This window comes from Lepus europaeus, chromosome 6, assembly GCF_033115175.1.
Source record: "Lepus europaeus isolate LE1 chromosome 6, mLepTim1.pri, whole genome shotgun sequence".
NCBI classification, from domain to species: Eukaryota; Metazoa; Chordata; class Mammalia; order Lagomorpha; family Leporidae; genus Lepus; species Lepus europaeus.
The window spans coordinates 16,154,545-16,170,643 of NC_084832.1; the positions used below are offsets into that span (position 1 = coordinate 16,154,545).

Sequence of the window (16,099 nt, forward strand, 5' to 3'; positions counted from 1 at the left end):
ATATAAAACTGATTAGAAAAGGCTGAGACCATAATTAAACTGAACTAACCCGAAATAAAAACAACAGTTTAATGCCATTAGTATTCCACCTCTTTAAACCATCATGGTACCTACATAAAAGGATTATAAATGTCAAGGAAACTACATTAATCACATGACTGAAAAATGAATTAGGGGAAAAAAATTCTCCCAAGTCTTATTGAACAAACATGAGAATGTTATTTCATTTTGTTTTAACTTTCCAGATGTTTATATTTCCCTTTCATGGACAGAAAGTAAGTTGGTTCAAAACTCACCCCTGGAAGTTTATGAATCTGAATGTTTCAAAAAGACACTAATGTCCGCACCAAAGGAACTTGCAAAGAAATGTTAAAAAAAAAAAAAAAAAAAAACCTGAAATCGATTGTTCTTCCAGCGTCAGCCCTCTGGGTACTGCCAGGCTTTACCACCACAGAAAACAGTCATTTCAAAGCCACTTGCTTTGCTATGCCATGGTTATTGTTTTACCTAGGAAGGGATTTTTATACCAGCAAAGAAGGTAGAAAATAAAGGATGCACTTAATATTTCAAAATTCTATCATGAAATATCACTGTTAAAGTAGTACCCAGGCCAAAGAGAAATCTCCTGAATCTGTTTTTATTTCTTCAAATGGTGTTCTTTGATACCTATTAGAAGCAAAGCATGTTGTTACAAAACTGAAGAAACACACAGAACCTGCCTTCTAAGAGTTCCCATCAACCATAACCAAACCATGCATTCACAATCAACAGTATCATTTATCTGACCCAATCCCCAAAGTTAACATCTAAAAAATTTTATTAATATAAAGAGAACAGGCTGGCGCCACGGCTCACTTGGCTAATCCTCTGCCTGCAGCGCTGGCACCCTGGGTTCTAATCCTGTTTGGGGTGCTGGATTCTGTCCTGGTTGCTCCTCTTCCAGTCCAGCTCTCTGCTATGGCCTGGGAAGGCAGTGGAGGATGGCCCAAGTTAGGCCCTGCACCCACATGGGAGACCAGGAGGAAGCACCTGGCTCCTGGCTTCGTGATCAGTGCAGCGCGCCGGCCATAGCGGCCATTTGAGGGGTAAACCAATGGAAGGAAGACCTTTCTCTCTGTCTCTCTCTCTCACTAACTCTGCCTGTCAAAAAAATTATATAAAGAGAACAGATTTCATGTGTTTCATAGGTACAATCTTAAAATAACCATACTTCTCTCCCTCTCCCTCCTTCAATCTCCTTCCTTCCTTCCTTCCTCCTTATTTTTTTTCTTTAAATATTGTGAAAACATAATTTGACCCATGCTAAAATCACAGGGATAATGCAACACTAACAATAATGTACAACAGTAAAAAGTAGAAAGGCAATAGTTCCAGAGGAGTATAGACAATGGCTAAAATTAACAACCAAGTCACAAGAGGTTTGTTTCATTTCTACATATTTTCTATATTCTATATTAATATCAGAAAAAATATGATTTTGGATTGTATTATTTCACTAAGCATAATGGTCTCCAGTTGCATTCATTTTGTTGCAAAAGACAGGATTTCATTCTATTTATGGCTGAGTTGTATTCCATTGTGTACATAAATCAATTTTCTTTATCCAGTAATCAGTTGATGGACATCTGGGGTGATTCCACATATAAGCCATTGTAAATTGACCTGAATAAACAGGGGAGTGCAAATAACTCTTTCATAAACTGATTTTATTTCATTTTGGTAAATTCCCAGGAACGGGATGGCTGATTCATATGGCAGCTCTAGTTTCAGATTTCTAAGGAATCACAATACTGTCTTACATAATGGTTGTTGTAGTTCATACACCCACAAACAGTTTATTAGGTACTTTTATCTTAGATCTCTACCAGCATTTATAATTTTTAGACTTTTAGATTATAGCCCTTCAAACTTGGGTGAGATGAAGCTGCATTGTGGTTTTTATTAGTATTTCCCTGATGCATATTGATCCTGAGCATTTTCTTGTGACTCTTGGTCATCTGAATTTCACCCTTTGAAAAATGCCTGTGCATGTCCTTTGCTCATTTTTTTTTTTTCTGACAGGCAGAGTAGACAGTGAGAGAGAGAGACAGAGAGAAATGTCTTCCTTTTGCCGTTAGTTCACCCTCCAATGGCCACCACAGCCCACGTGCTGCAGCCAGCGCATCGCACTGATCCGAAGCCAGGAGCCAGGTGCTTCCACCTGGTCTCCCATGTGGGTGCAGGGCCCAAGAACTTGAGCCATCCTCCATTGCACTCCCAGGCCACAGCAGAGAGCTGGCCTGGAAGAGGGGCGACCGGGACAGAATACGGCATCCAGACCGGGACTAGAATCCGGTTTGCCGGCGCCACAGGTGGGGGATTAGCCTAGTGAGCCATGGCGCCAACCCTTGCTCATTTTTTAACTGGATTGTTTGTTTTGTTGTTCTTGAGTTTCTTGAACTTTTTATAGATCCTGGATCCTAATCCTTTATCAGTTGCATAGTTTGTAAATATTTCTCCCATTCTGTCAGTTGCTTCCTCATTTTGATGAGTGTTTCCTTTTCAATTCAGCTTCTTAACTTAATATGATTCCATTTGTCTACTTTTTTATTTCCTGCGCCTCTGAGGTCTTTTTCAAGAAGTCTTTGCCTATAACAATGTTTTACCGAGTTTCACTGATGTTTGATTCGATAATATCAGATCATAGATTTAGATCCTTGATTCATTTTTTTAAAGATTTATTTTGTTTATTTGAAAGATAGAGTTACAGAGAGAGACAGAGAGATCTTCCACCCACTGGTTCACTCCCCAGATGGCTGCAATGGCTGGAACTGCGCCAATCCGAAGCCAGGAGCCAGGAGCTTCTTCTGGGTCTTCCATATGGGTGCAGGGCCCCTCTGCTGCTTTCCCAGGCCATAGCAGAGAGCTGGATCAGAAGAGGAGCAGCCAGAACTAGAACCGGTGCCTATATGGGATGCCGGCACTTCAGGCCAGGGCTTTAACCTGCTGCACCATAGCGCAGACCTCCTTGATTCATTTTGAATTAATTTTTGTATAAGGTGTAAGATAGGGGTCTTGTTTCATGCTTCTGCATGCATGACCCAATTTTCTCAACATCATTGGTTTGAAGAAACTGTCCTTTCTCCATGAATTGACTTTAACTTGTTTTGTAACAATTGGTGTGGATTAATTCCTCGGGTTTCTCTTCTGTTCCATTGGTCTACATGTGTATTTTGTTTCCGTACCAGACTGTTTTGATTATACTTGCCCTGTAGTATGTCATTTTTTAAAGATTTATTTATTTATTTGAAAGGCATAGTTAGGAGAGACAGAAAGAGAGAAAGAGAAAGAGAAACTTCCATCTGCTGGTTAACTCCCCAGATGGTCCAATTGCCTGAGCTGGGCCATTCCAAAGATAGGACCTGGAGATTCCCTAGGTCTCCCACATGGGTGCAAGGGCCCAACTACTTCTTCCATTTCTCCCAAGTGCATTAGCAGGGAGTTGGATCAGAAATAGAGCAGCTAGGACTTTAACTGGTACCCATATGGGATGCCAGTGTTGCAGCCCAGTGGCTTTACCCAGTAGGCCACAGGATCCCTGCAGTATGTCTTAAAATTTGATATTGTGATGCTTCTGTCTTTGTTTTTTGTTGTTGTTCTTGTTCAACATGCTCTAGCTATTCGGGGGTCTCTTGTATTTCCATATGAATTTTAGCATTTTTTTCTAGATCTGAGAAGCATTTCCTTGGTATCTTTATTGGGATCACCTTTGTAAACATGGAAAATGCTACAGCTCTCTGCATGAACAATGCTTTCAAATTTTAGGCAAATAATGGCGTATCTGGGCATAAGATATAAGATTAGTCCTAAACTTGGGAAAAAGAATAAATACATAGACAAAATTTGACTACTGAGGTAACCCTCTCCCCATGGAAGGGGAATTGCACAGCATGAGAGTAAAGGAAGACATATTGTAGAGTAATATGGAAAAAAGGTGTGGCAGGAAAAGGTCCTTGCCCAGGAGCCATCTTGGCTAGCACTCCATAGTTCTCTGATCCACTGGGCATTAGTGGGAACTGCATGATTTTTAAGGTGCTGAGTCTTCGCTTGCCTTAGAACTCCCCAGCTTGGATTCAGCACTGTGGTGTAGTGGGCTAAGCCTCTGTCTGCTGCGCTGGAATCCCATATGGGCTCCGGTTCCAGTCCCTGGCTGCTCTCTTCTGATCTAGCTCTCTGCTAAAGCCTGGGAAAGCACCAGAAGATGGCTGAAGTGCACGGGACCCTGCACACATGTGGGAGACCCAGAAGAAGCTCCTTGCTCCTGCTTCAGGTTGGCTCAGCTCTGGCCATTGTGGCCATATGGGGAGTGGACCAGTAGAAGGAAGACCTTTCTATCCGTCTCTCTCTCTCTCACTGCCTGAAACTTTACCCCTCAAATAAATAAGATTTAAAAATTAAAACAAAACCTGCCCAACTTTCCTTCCAAACTTTTATTTCTATATTGTACTACTACAGATCTTCCATTCCTCTCATGCCATGATTCTCCTTTCCTCTAAAATGTTTCCCCAATCCTCGGAGCAATGACAGGTGAGAGTGTGGCACAAAAGGTTCAGTAATGCATCAGCCTTCCCTTTAAAATGCTCAGCAATTTCTCTCCCTGTCATCAAGCATAAAGAATATCCAACCAGGTCTCTTCAGGACAGGAACTGCCACTTGAGAGTACATTAGGCTCATTTAGAACCCACCTGAAAATTTTTGGGACACACAGTATGACATTAAATCATGTCTTAAGGCCATATATGGCACCAAGAATCCTCCAAAGGAATTCATCTCATTCCTAGGGAATAGGCTTTTTTTCCCCCCTCTTGAAGTTAAATGTGATTTAAAATGAGTTAATTGGAGGATAACTTCCTGAGTCATTTATATGAAATTTGGAGAGAAGGCTGAATGTTAAAAGGTATGAACTTTTAGAAATGTTTTACAATTGCTACTGCTCTGCTATGAACACCAGATGATGAAAGAAATCACTATTCTACAGAAACAGTTCATTTTAAAATAAATCAATTAGAAAATGCTACTGAAGACAAATAAAAATATCGAGACATTTCTCATTTATATTCAAAGCTAAGGATTAGGAGAACAACCCAATTACTCATCCAATCTGCCCATTTAAGCACCTGTCAACTAAAGGGATTAATATGCCTTATGTTTATGGAATTAAGGGCAGCTCAGTCACAGTCTCTGCCTAAGAACCATTAACAAACACATTTTCTAAGTATGTATTAACATTTCTTAGCTGTCACTACTGTAATGACCCTGAGAGAAGCTCATGAAGGCATTCAAATTTCACAGCTATGTTGTTGTACTTAAAAGGTGGAGCCTTCCCTTCACTATCCCCCCAAAAGAGACCATGGCTCTTTCTATCTAAACCATAAAAATGAACAGAAAATAAAACAATTGCTTTAGATATCCAATTCATAAAAGCTAATTATTCTCACAAGATCTTTTTTTTCCTTTATGAGGAGACAAATTAAAACAAGTATAGGAAGGAAATGATTAAGTCACAAAGTGTAAAAATGTAGAGAACTCCATAATGTAGGCTCTGAGTTACTAGAGATACCATATGTAGCATCTGCAAATGATTATCGCTTTCAGATGGCAGCAACACCTGCTCTGGCTCTGGTTTTGGTGTGAAATTTAGAAACAAAGGTATTGATACTTTACCCGGTCTATTTGAGGATAAGTGAACCATTCTGGCAGTGATTCCTTTCCAGTGACATGTGGAATAAATACACAAAAAATGTGCTGCACAATACAAATAACTAGATTTTCATATAAGCATTCAAATCACATAAAAATAATCAATGATGAAAACAAACAAACCAATTACAAAACTGGAAAAAGAGTTGAACAGGCACGTCACCAAAAAGATGGATGAATGGTCAATATGCACATTAAAGAAGCTCCTCATCTCATGTTAACAGGGAAACGGAAGTGAAAACGGTGAGGAGGTCCTCCACAGCCACTAGAACAGCCAAAATTGCAAGGTTTCAGTGAGGAAACAATGGAAAATCTCCTACACTGTCGGTGAGAATATAAAATTGGCAAAACCATTCTGAAAACTGTTAGACTGTTTCCTTACAAGCTATTACATATCTATCCTATGCACTAGCAATTCTACACCTAAGTGTTACTCAAGTGAAAGGAAAATATATGCACAGGACATTGTACACAAGGATAGATATTAGAATGAGATTCATAAGAGTTTCCAAACCAGAAACCACTCAAGTGTCCATCAGTGGGAGAATGGGTAAATAAATTGTGTATTCCTGGAATGGAATAATGGAATGCCACTCAGCAACGGAAAGAACCAACACATGCAACATGGGTGAGTATCAAAAACAAACTGCATAGCACGTAGTGAGCTAAGCCTCCACCTATGGCACCCACATTCCATATGGGTGCTGGTTCTAGTCCAGGCTGCTCCTCTTCCAATCTTCTGCTAAGGCCTTGGAGAGCAGCAGAAGATGGACCAACTGCTTGGATCCCTGTACCTGCATGGAAAATCCAGGAGCTCCTGGCTCCTGGCTTCAGACTGACCCAGCTACAGCCATGGCAGCCATCTGGGGAGTGAACCAGTGAATGAAAGACCCTTCTCTCTGTCTCTCCCTCTCTCTGCCTGTAATACTTCCTCTCATATAAATAAATAAAATCTTTCAAAAATACATTATAGAACAGAAGTAAGACATAAAAGAATAGGCACACTGTGGTTCCATTCATCTGAAGTTCTATGACAAGAAAAACTAAACTTTGCTTATAAAAACTACAAAGAATGGCTTCTTCCAGGGGACTGCAAAGGGCAGGAAGAATTTTAATCCAGATCTGCTGATACTGATGGGGTGTGGGTTACATGAGTATTAAAACTCATCAAGTGGCACATTTTATGACTCAATAAAATACATCCCTTAAATTTACCAGCCACATTAATATTAACCGTTTCAAACCATGTAAGGATAATAATCAAAAACTTACATCGTATTCACTATATAACAAGTTACTCTAAGAAAGTTACATATTATCTTACTGCTCAAAAATTTTTATGAGGATAATAGCACTATTGCTATCTCCATTTTAAAGATGAGAATCTGAGAAGCTAGCAAGCTGAATCAAGGTGTCATAGCTTGTACATCCATTTCTATCTCATACAGTTAATAAGTCTAGACTGATCTTTATCAACTATAAGAGTCCTCAGTAGTTCAAAGTTTGGGTTGTTAAGCTCTTTAATTCACAGACTACTGAATTAATATTGCATGAGGTTAAATAATAAAAACTCACCATGGAGCACATCTGATTCATGAATGTGTGTTTGTGACGATTATCACACTCAATAAATAAAGCTATATGAAAGGGAGATAGTTCCACCAAGATTCTCTGAGCACACTCAGATGCTCCCACACTGTCAAAGCAAGACAGATGGGCATGGCTCTCGGAGAGTTATCAGTCGACTAAGGGTCATCCATTTTAGCCCCTGACACAGCTGACATTTTGAATGGTGACTTGGATGATGAGAAAACAAAGAATGCTTATTAAGTCTGTATTGACATCCGACTCAGAGTGCTTTAAGGGTCGGGCACAGTCACAAATAACCCCTTTAAGTTAGAGTTAAAAATAGAATGAAGTTCAATAGTAACAAAGATAGGTCTTTTCAATTAGAGGGGGAGAAAGTTCCACGGAAGAAAGGACAAGGAAAGTCTTCTGTTCAAAGATACCAAGAAAATGAGGGTAGAGTCTTTTCTGTAACATCCTCATCTCTGCACCTTTTAAATTACTTTGGTTTCTCCCCTATACTACTAGAAATAAACCTTTAATAATTATCACATTTTAAATTAATGAAAGTTTCATATTCAAAGAAATCTGTTTCTATTCTAGGGAGGTGTGCTTTAAGAAAATATTTTTCAGGTTTGCTGCTTACACCATCCATCTTCATTACCTTGCAATTGAAGAGTTTGAGTCTGGAAACCAAAGGCAGGAGGAAAAGAAATGCCCTGAAATCTTGGTGGAGTACAACTCAAGGTCATTGCTGTGACTTAAAGGGTGAAAAGAACAAATCGAGTGTAAACCACCATGTTTTTTCCTGATCTCAAGTTTGTCAATTACTCTGCCAGTGTCAAGGCCACAAAGCCCTGCACCATTGCTGGGCTGACATTCAGTCCAAATGCCTCTTGTCTTGTCATCCCTCTCCTGAGGTCTTATCTTCTCATCAGAATCCCTTTTCTGATATGTTCCTCTCATTACAGTCATAGCCAACTCTCTAGTTCCCATCGGCTGTGATAAATTCCTATTATCACCTTTCTTATTATATCCATTAACCACTTCCTTATCCACACAATCCAATTAATGAATCAATCAGTTAACAAACATCAAATTACTATAGGGGAATAAAAATTGATACATGAGGAATTTCCAGCATATTTAGGGAGCAAAGAGAGAGAGAGAAGAGTGAGTGAGAGTGAGAGTTAGAATGGGGAATGGCGAAGAGAGAGATTGATTTCAGAATTATGAATCGAGGATAACATTTCTAACCTATTGCAACACTGGGAGGTGGAAGACTTGAGCTTCTTTCTCAGAAATCAGAGCAGGGCTCAAACTCTTAAAGAGTTATGTGAATAAAATCCAGAGATGGAATACTAAGAGCGGGCTGCCCTGAAAAGAAAGTTTTCAGTTCTGGAGCAGGTGGTTCCCAGGGTTGTAGCAGTCAATTGCTCCAGGTCACCAAGGAAAGGTCTCTAAGGCCAAGTTGAGTTTTACTTATTCAATAGGTATCATAAGTCTCTGACAACTCAATATTGCATCCTATACAGTAAACACACAGAAAAATCTCGTTAAACCTGGTCTCCCTGTTGTATGTTAGGTCAGTGTATTGCCAGCACATGGGAAAAGGGACAGTGTGACCCAAGGTACCAGCCAGGCTGCATGGGAGGTTCTTCGGTGGCTCCAGACACATATCAGCTATAGCATCTGGGGTCTACAAAGGATAAGGCACTGGTTCAGAGCGAACATTAAAGCAGGTTCTTTGTAGCTGCCCAAAGTAAATTTTGGCATTTCCTCTCTTCTATAAATAAATAACATACAGATTAGTAATATAAACTAGACCATCGTTCAAGGCGATCTTATAAAAATCTCAATAAAGATAGGAGGGGTACGAGTGGGAGGGAAATTATGAGGGGGGGAAGCCGTTGTAATCCATAAACTGTACTTTGGAAATTTATGTTTACTAAATAATATATATATATATATAACTCAATAAAAATTACATAATACACAGAGGTCTTGCAACATAATGTAAAGAGATGTGAACAGTAAGTGCCCAAGAAATCTTGCTATTAATCTAAATCCTATTACAGGCAAGTTATTTGTGATTAAATTTCCTCATCTATAAAATAAAAGGGTTAGATTAACTCTAATGTCTCTGAGCCTAAATGGATCTGTTTTATCTCTGCAATGTCACTTACATGCAATAATTTAAAATTATGAATAGTCTCTTAAAATTAAAACTAGAATTTATTTTGCTCTAATTACAAACAGAAAGACATAGCTTAATGTCTAATAATAAATTGGCAAACATTGGTCAAAGTGAGACAAGTATCCAGAAACTTGAATTGATGTATGCATTAGTTAATCTACTGTGTGTAACAAAGTACAACATATCTGGTGACTGGAAACACACACATTTATTATCTGGCAGTTCCTGTGGGTCAACAGTTAGACCCATAGCCGGAGATTCTGCTCAGAGAATCACAGGCTGAATTAAAGTACCAGCCATGCTGCCGCCTGCCCTGGAGCCAGATGGTTTTTCAAGCTCCTGTGGTTGCTGTCTGTGTGCAGTTTCTGAGGTCCCTGACTACCACTGGAAGTCACCAGGGGCCACCAACCTAGAGCTTTTCTAGAGATGGCCATCAAGGCAAGACAACATGTCTGCAAATTCCTAAACAATGTAATCTCACAGGATGGAGAGCCAATCCCCTTTGCCATATTCTATTAGGAAGTAGCAAGTCACAAGTTCCACCTCTTATCAAGGGTGAGCGGATTATACGCGGGCATGATTCATTAGGGGCTGGTCACCTTAGTACATGCTCCCGAAACGTGAAATGCAAATGATTATGTTACAGAGCCACCTAAATTCATTCAGTTAATGAAAAATAGTGTTTACGGATATTTTTAAACTAAAATGAGATATGGAAGATACCACTGGAAAGCTTCTTTATTGCAGCTAAGAACAAGGGTAGAAAGCATGTGTTGAGCACTTCCCACACAGGGGCTTTTGCATATGTTATTATATTTTATAGTCATGATGATCCTATGGGATGGGGCGATTATCCTCATCTTCAAGTAAGAAATGTGAAGCAAAGACAGGTTAAGAGGCTTGAATAAGGCACCACACGTGGAAAAACAGCAGGTTCAGCACCACAAATTCAGTTTCCAATTCATCAGCAGAAATGTCTACTAGTACTGTAAATCTAGTATCTCAATTATTCAGCAAATCGCTACAACCTTCAGCCTCAGTTTGCTCACCTGACTAATGGCTCACCTGACTAATGGGGAAGATAATGACACCTGGTCTAGATGCCTCATAAGGTTTTTTCCCTACAAGACGATCATGAATAAGAACTTCACACAATAGCTGACACACCGCCAGCGCTCAATGAGTGTGAATATTGCTGTAAACTCGGTATAAACTCAAAGGTATTATACATATAAAGGTGCAAGTAAGGGCAACAAATTTGATGGCTCTCTCCAATTTATTTGCTTATTCTGGCAGGAGATCTTTAGGATATTTTTTTTTCTTTTTAGTAATCAGCCCAGTACTTTTTTTTCTGGTTATAAGGCCCTTGAGGCCAGAAAGAGGAATGAATAGTCCATCCATCTCTCTGAAACAGAAGCAATAAAATTCTTGTCCACAAATAAACTTAAATGTAAAAGATATTTTTTTAAAAATCACAAAAATGTGAGCTACTCACATGCTTTATAAGAATGTTTAAATTACCCTTTGTTAATCTGATAGGCAAAAATGCATTATGAAAGGCAAAAATGAATCAATGGGAAAAATTATCCTGAAATATTTAATAATGTGGTAATAAATGCATGACATTTAAAAAGCTAAATTAAAAAGGTAAATCATACTTAAGTCTACAACACGCTGGCTCGTGACTTCAGCGTGGCCCAATGCTGTCCATTGCAGCCATCTGGGGAGCAAACCAACAGATGGGATTGATCTCTCTCTCTCTCTCTCTCTCCCTCTCTCTCTCTCCGTCTCTCTCTGCCTCTGTCTCTCCCTCTCTCTAACTCTGATTTTCGAAATAATAAAATGCAATTTGAATTGTTTCTAGTAAAATACACACTGTCACTATTTGTAAGGGCTGCATTATAATAAGGGATACTGCTTTTGGTCAAAGCCCTCCAGTCAACCACAGGCAGAAGGGACACAAGCAATGCTGTATGGCAAACATTAAACAGTTGATAGGGGGTAGGAGGTATGTTTGGAAATTTCCAGATTTCAAGCTATCAATGGGACGTCACTCATCTAGAGATGGGAATAGGTGGCTCCAGCAAATCACACAGACCAAATGTAAAGATCAAAAGATATCCATCAAGGGAACACTAAAATCAGTTTAATGTGGTGCAACCTATAACTCAAATGCTGAGGACTAGGAAATTATAAACTTTGCTGGGCAGGATTAATTTGGGAAGAGTTCTAGCAGAAGAATGGGATTTTTCAAAGGAAAGGATGGGAAAGAAATTAATTTCCTGTTCTAGACATTTTCCAAATGTTTGCTCAGGTAGTCCCTGATGAATCACAGGAGGTGGGTGTCATTCCCCCATTTTGCAGATAAGACCACAGAGGACTGGGGTAAACTTGGTAGCAGGCAGATCCTTCTACTCTTCTTTCTCTTTCCTATCTCTTCCCTAATTCTCTTCTTTTCTTTTCCTTCTTCCTCTGGTCCCTTAAGGACCTCTCTTTCTAATTACTCTCTTGGTGCCCACGATGCCCAAAGCACCACGTCTATAACCAAGTATATAAAAATAAATTATAGATCTTGTTTTTAAATCCTATACTCAAAGAATCAACACCATGGGAACCTGTAGAGGGTAGGGTTCAGAGAAACCGAAGTGGGAAGTGGGACTTGGTGGGGCAGCTGCAGGAATAGCAGTGTGAACAGGCATATGGAAATGCAGCAAAGTGTGAGAGACTACAGTGGTCCCAAGCCCTCACCAAAGAGGTATGTTCCAAGACCTCCAGTGGATGCCCGATACAGCAGATAGTACACGACCCTACATATCCTATGGTTTTTCCTATGCATGCTTATATATCCTATGAAAAAGTTTAATTTATAAATTTTGCACAGATATTAACAAGAATAAGTGATAACAAAATAGAACAATATAATATCACATGGATACAGTCTTTCTTATAATACCTTTCCTGTACTCTACTCACCCTTTTTCTTATGATATAAAATGACATATGCCCATGTGATGAAGTGAAGTGAATGACATAAGCACTTTGTAATATACCATTAGGTTACTGTGCAAAGGTTACTTGAACACAAGCACTCTAGTACCCCGACCACTGATCTGGTAACTGAAACAACTAATAAGTGATGAACAGGTGGGTAGCATATACATTGTGGATACACTGGTAAAAGGGATTATTCATGCCAAAGCAGGATGGAGTGTAACCCTGTGAGATGGTAAAAGACACCTTCATGCCAGTCAAAATGGAATGGAACTTCAAACATATGCATGGTTTATTTCTGAAATTTTTCATTTAATAATTTCAGACCATGGCTGACTGAGGGTAACTGATACCCTGAATAAGAAGGGACTACTGTCTCTAAGTCAGCGTCCAAAGCCAACTCTCTGAACACTTTCCTTTAATGCACTGCTGGGGTCATTTCTCACACTGGGTGGACAAAATCAAAAGAGAGCTCAGAGATAGGGAAGAGGAGAGTGAAAAACATAGTTATATTACAAAAGTGGGCTTAGCACTTGAGTACCTCCTGAGAATTGAGACTAGAGATAAGTCTGCCGTTTGATTTAACTAGCTTGTCTTAGTACAAAACAGGAAGTATTGCAGTTTCTAGAAACCTCACAAAGCTCCTGTCACACTAATAAACACCCTCATCACCATTCTTAGAAGAACCATAAAATTACAATATTATTATTATTATTATTAAAAAAGATAATTCATCTTTCATTTCAGATGCTGGAATCAGGAATGGAGTCTCACCCCACTCTCTGGAGCAAACATAAATCTTCCAAACAATAAAATGCATTGGCCAAAGCTTTTCTTTTGAGAAGACCACAAAGTAATCAATAAATAAATGAAGACTTAATAGAAAGATCTTGGCTTAAACAGAGAGAGGTGATGATTATTTTGATGTTTTTAGCCACTTTTACCACTTATTTTTTCCTTTCATTTAATAAAATAGGAAAGCATCTCCATTAATGGTTTTTTTCACACAGAATATAAAACTGAATGGTTCTGAATATTTGCTATTATAATTCTCCCAAATATCTGGAAGTTTTTTTTTTTTTCTTGAAAAGATCCAAGCCTCATTTTTACAAAAACGAGTTTGCATTAGCCACATTCCTAGGCGATTCTGCATCACAGTACTAGACAAGGTAACACGAGGCAGGGCACAAAGTCAAATAACAGGATCACACACTAAGCTTTTTATTGAAGATTATTGGCAAAAGGCTGTACTTGTGCCCTGCTTCTTGTCCTGCACAATGAGGATTATACAATTTTACACAAATCACATTTCTGCCGGATACGCACCATATCACTTCCAAAGTCAACTTATCCAACGTTAGGTGTAGCTGTGTAGAAATGAAACCATGTTAATTTGAAACTGCAGCTACAAAAGGTAAGAAGAGACTCCACCTTGTCTAAAAAGTCTAAATGAAAACACAACAGGAGTGAGAACAGGAAGAGAAGCTTAATCCCTTGGCAGAGGTTGAAAAAGTGGCCCGAGATCTCTTACCTTGAGGCACTCTGGAGTCTAAATACTGCTGAACTCTTCGTGCCAGCCACGTCCACTCCACCCAAGAACAAATCAGGGAACCGCAGAGCCCGTCTCTGAGTAAAGGCCCCCTTTCCGCCCCCGCTCACTGAACAGAAAGAAGTTCAGGAGTAAAAGATGCCCCAGCTACAACCAGACATCTGGTTTACCCTGAGTCTTCAGTGCAGCTGGTAAAGAGAAGCAGCTAAGAGAATACAAGGGTGACAACCGTCGAGATTGAGAATGCTGAGAAAAGCCTGTTTGGGTTTATGTGTATTGACTAGTCGTTTAAAATCAATGCCCGATCAAAGACCTCATAGAACATATTACAAAGATAATCCTTCCCCATGACAGCTTTCATTGTTGAACTTCATAAGGAATGAGAGGAAATTTTAATCCTTGCTGCCTCTAACAAGCCCATCTCCCTTCTTTGCCATAATTTCTCCAGGCCAAATTCTGAAGAGGAAACTGCATAATTACGACCACTCCTAAATGGAGGCAAGAAGAAATGCTATAAATTTCAAATTCTCAAGTGCTTACCTTTTAAAAGATGAAGTCACCAAGATTTTTACTGGTAAGTAAGCAAAATTTTATGCTCTCCAAGTATTGTCAAAAATATATACTTGGGCTATGATCATTATTTCAGAATTTATAGCATCAGTACAAAGGTAATAATGATTCAGAAAGGACTCAGTCTTTAAAAACCAAGGTGAGGAAGCTATAAAGAGTTTCCATTTTATGTAATGACACACTGCGAGGGCACATCTCCATACACTTACCAGTCTCCCGGATGATGACAACATGCTTTTCTCTGGGGTCTCCCTAGGATTCCTCTGGGCTACTCCCACCTCTCTACAATCTATTCTTCACGCTGTAGGTCAATTGATTCTTTCAGACACAAAGAGGTTTGTGTACATTGCATGTTTAAAATCCCACAGCTCACAGGATAAGGGCCAACACCATCATCAGAGTCTCTGAAGCCCCAAGGGCATGCTTCCACTTACACCTCCAGCCTTTTTCCCTGTCAAGCTCCTGGGGCTTACTGTTATTTACCCATAGCAGTTATTTTCAGTTCCTTAAATGTCCTACCCTCTCTCTTGTAAAAGGGCCTTTGCACAGGCTCTGCATCCATTTGGGATATTCAAAACTCTCTTCTAGCCCCCTTTCTACTTAATTTTCTGTGAAAAGGAATTTAATTCCATAAAAGCCTATGATAAAGACAATTGACCTGCAGGGTTGTCTTTAAGGAAATGATGGCATGCTGAAAAAAAGAGAGACATGATCTAAACTCTACAGAATTTGTTACAGATAAATTGGCATTATGCCTGTCAGGGTTGTCTTTCTTCTAAGCAGAATATGAGTTACTATGGCAGAAAGGCAAGGAGGTAAAGAAGGGAAGGGGTGGAGGTGGAAAAGCAGTTGTGAAAGGAGAGAGTGGACCTAATCCACTCAAGTAGTAATGTAATTACAGTTCACACCCAAACATTTGTTCAACAAATTTCAAGTTACAGAGAACTGTCATATCCCTTATTTCACTCTCTCAACTATCAGATGATATGGGAAGGGTAGAATGTATTCACAACCATCTCAAAGATGAGTAATGATCTCAAGAGTTAATTTCCCCAAGAGGTCAGAGACAAAGCCAGGGCTTGGTACGAGCCTTCAATGCCTGACTCCCTTCTCTTCACACACACCGAGCAAATTTACAAGCACATCTTGTGGCTCAGTCTCAGAATATGAAAAGGAAACCACCATTATTTCAACGAAAAAACCCCAAGGCATTTCAACAGGTTTTATCATTGAGACTGTTGAACAGAACTTGGAGAAAGTAGAAGTTGGTGGTGGTTGTGTGTATGTGTTTGTGTGTGTGTGTGTGTGTGTGTGACAGGAGGGGAGTGTTCTGGAAGCATCTCAGTTATTCGTGTGTCTTTATTTATAATATTCAGGGTAAGTTCTCATTATACGTGGTAGTTATGTTCTATGAACCACAAACACTTAGGAAATCTTGAAACAGTGCTCCTAGGAGAGCCAAAAGATTAGGTTCCTATGAACCTCTG

The 16,099-nt window shown here is 39.4% G+C and overlaps 1 protein-coding gene and 1 long non-coding RNA gene across 2 annotated transcripts in view; one reads left to right on the top strand and one right to left on the bottom strand.

The window, feature by feature from the left end:
* LOC133761582 (uncharacterized) overlaps window positions 1-14,607 on the top strand; it is a 32,254-nt gene extending 17,647 nt beyond the window's left edge. Inside the window, exons 2-3 of the long non-coding RNA XR_009866186.1 lie at window positions 13,241-13,402; window positions 14,491-14,607. This is a non-coding gene — a long non-coding RNA (uncharacterized LOC133761582). The remainder of the gene's footprint in view (window positions 1-13,240; window positions 13,403-14,490) is intronic.
* Window positions 1-16,099, bottom strand: part of HS6ST3 (heparan sulfate 6-O-sulfotransferase 3) — a 799,545-nt gene that overhangs the window by 456,894 nt on the left and 326,552 nt on the right. The gene's annotated exons all lie outside the window — the stretch shown is intronic.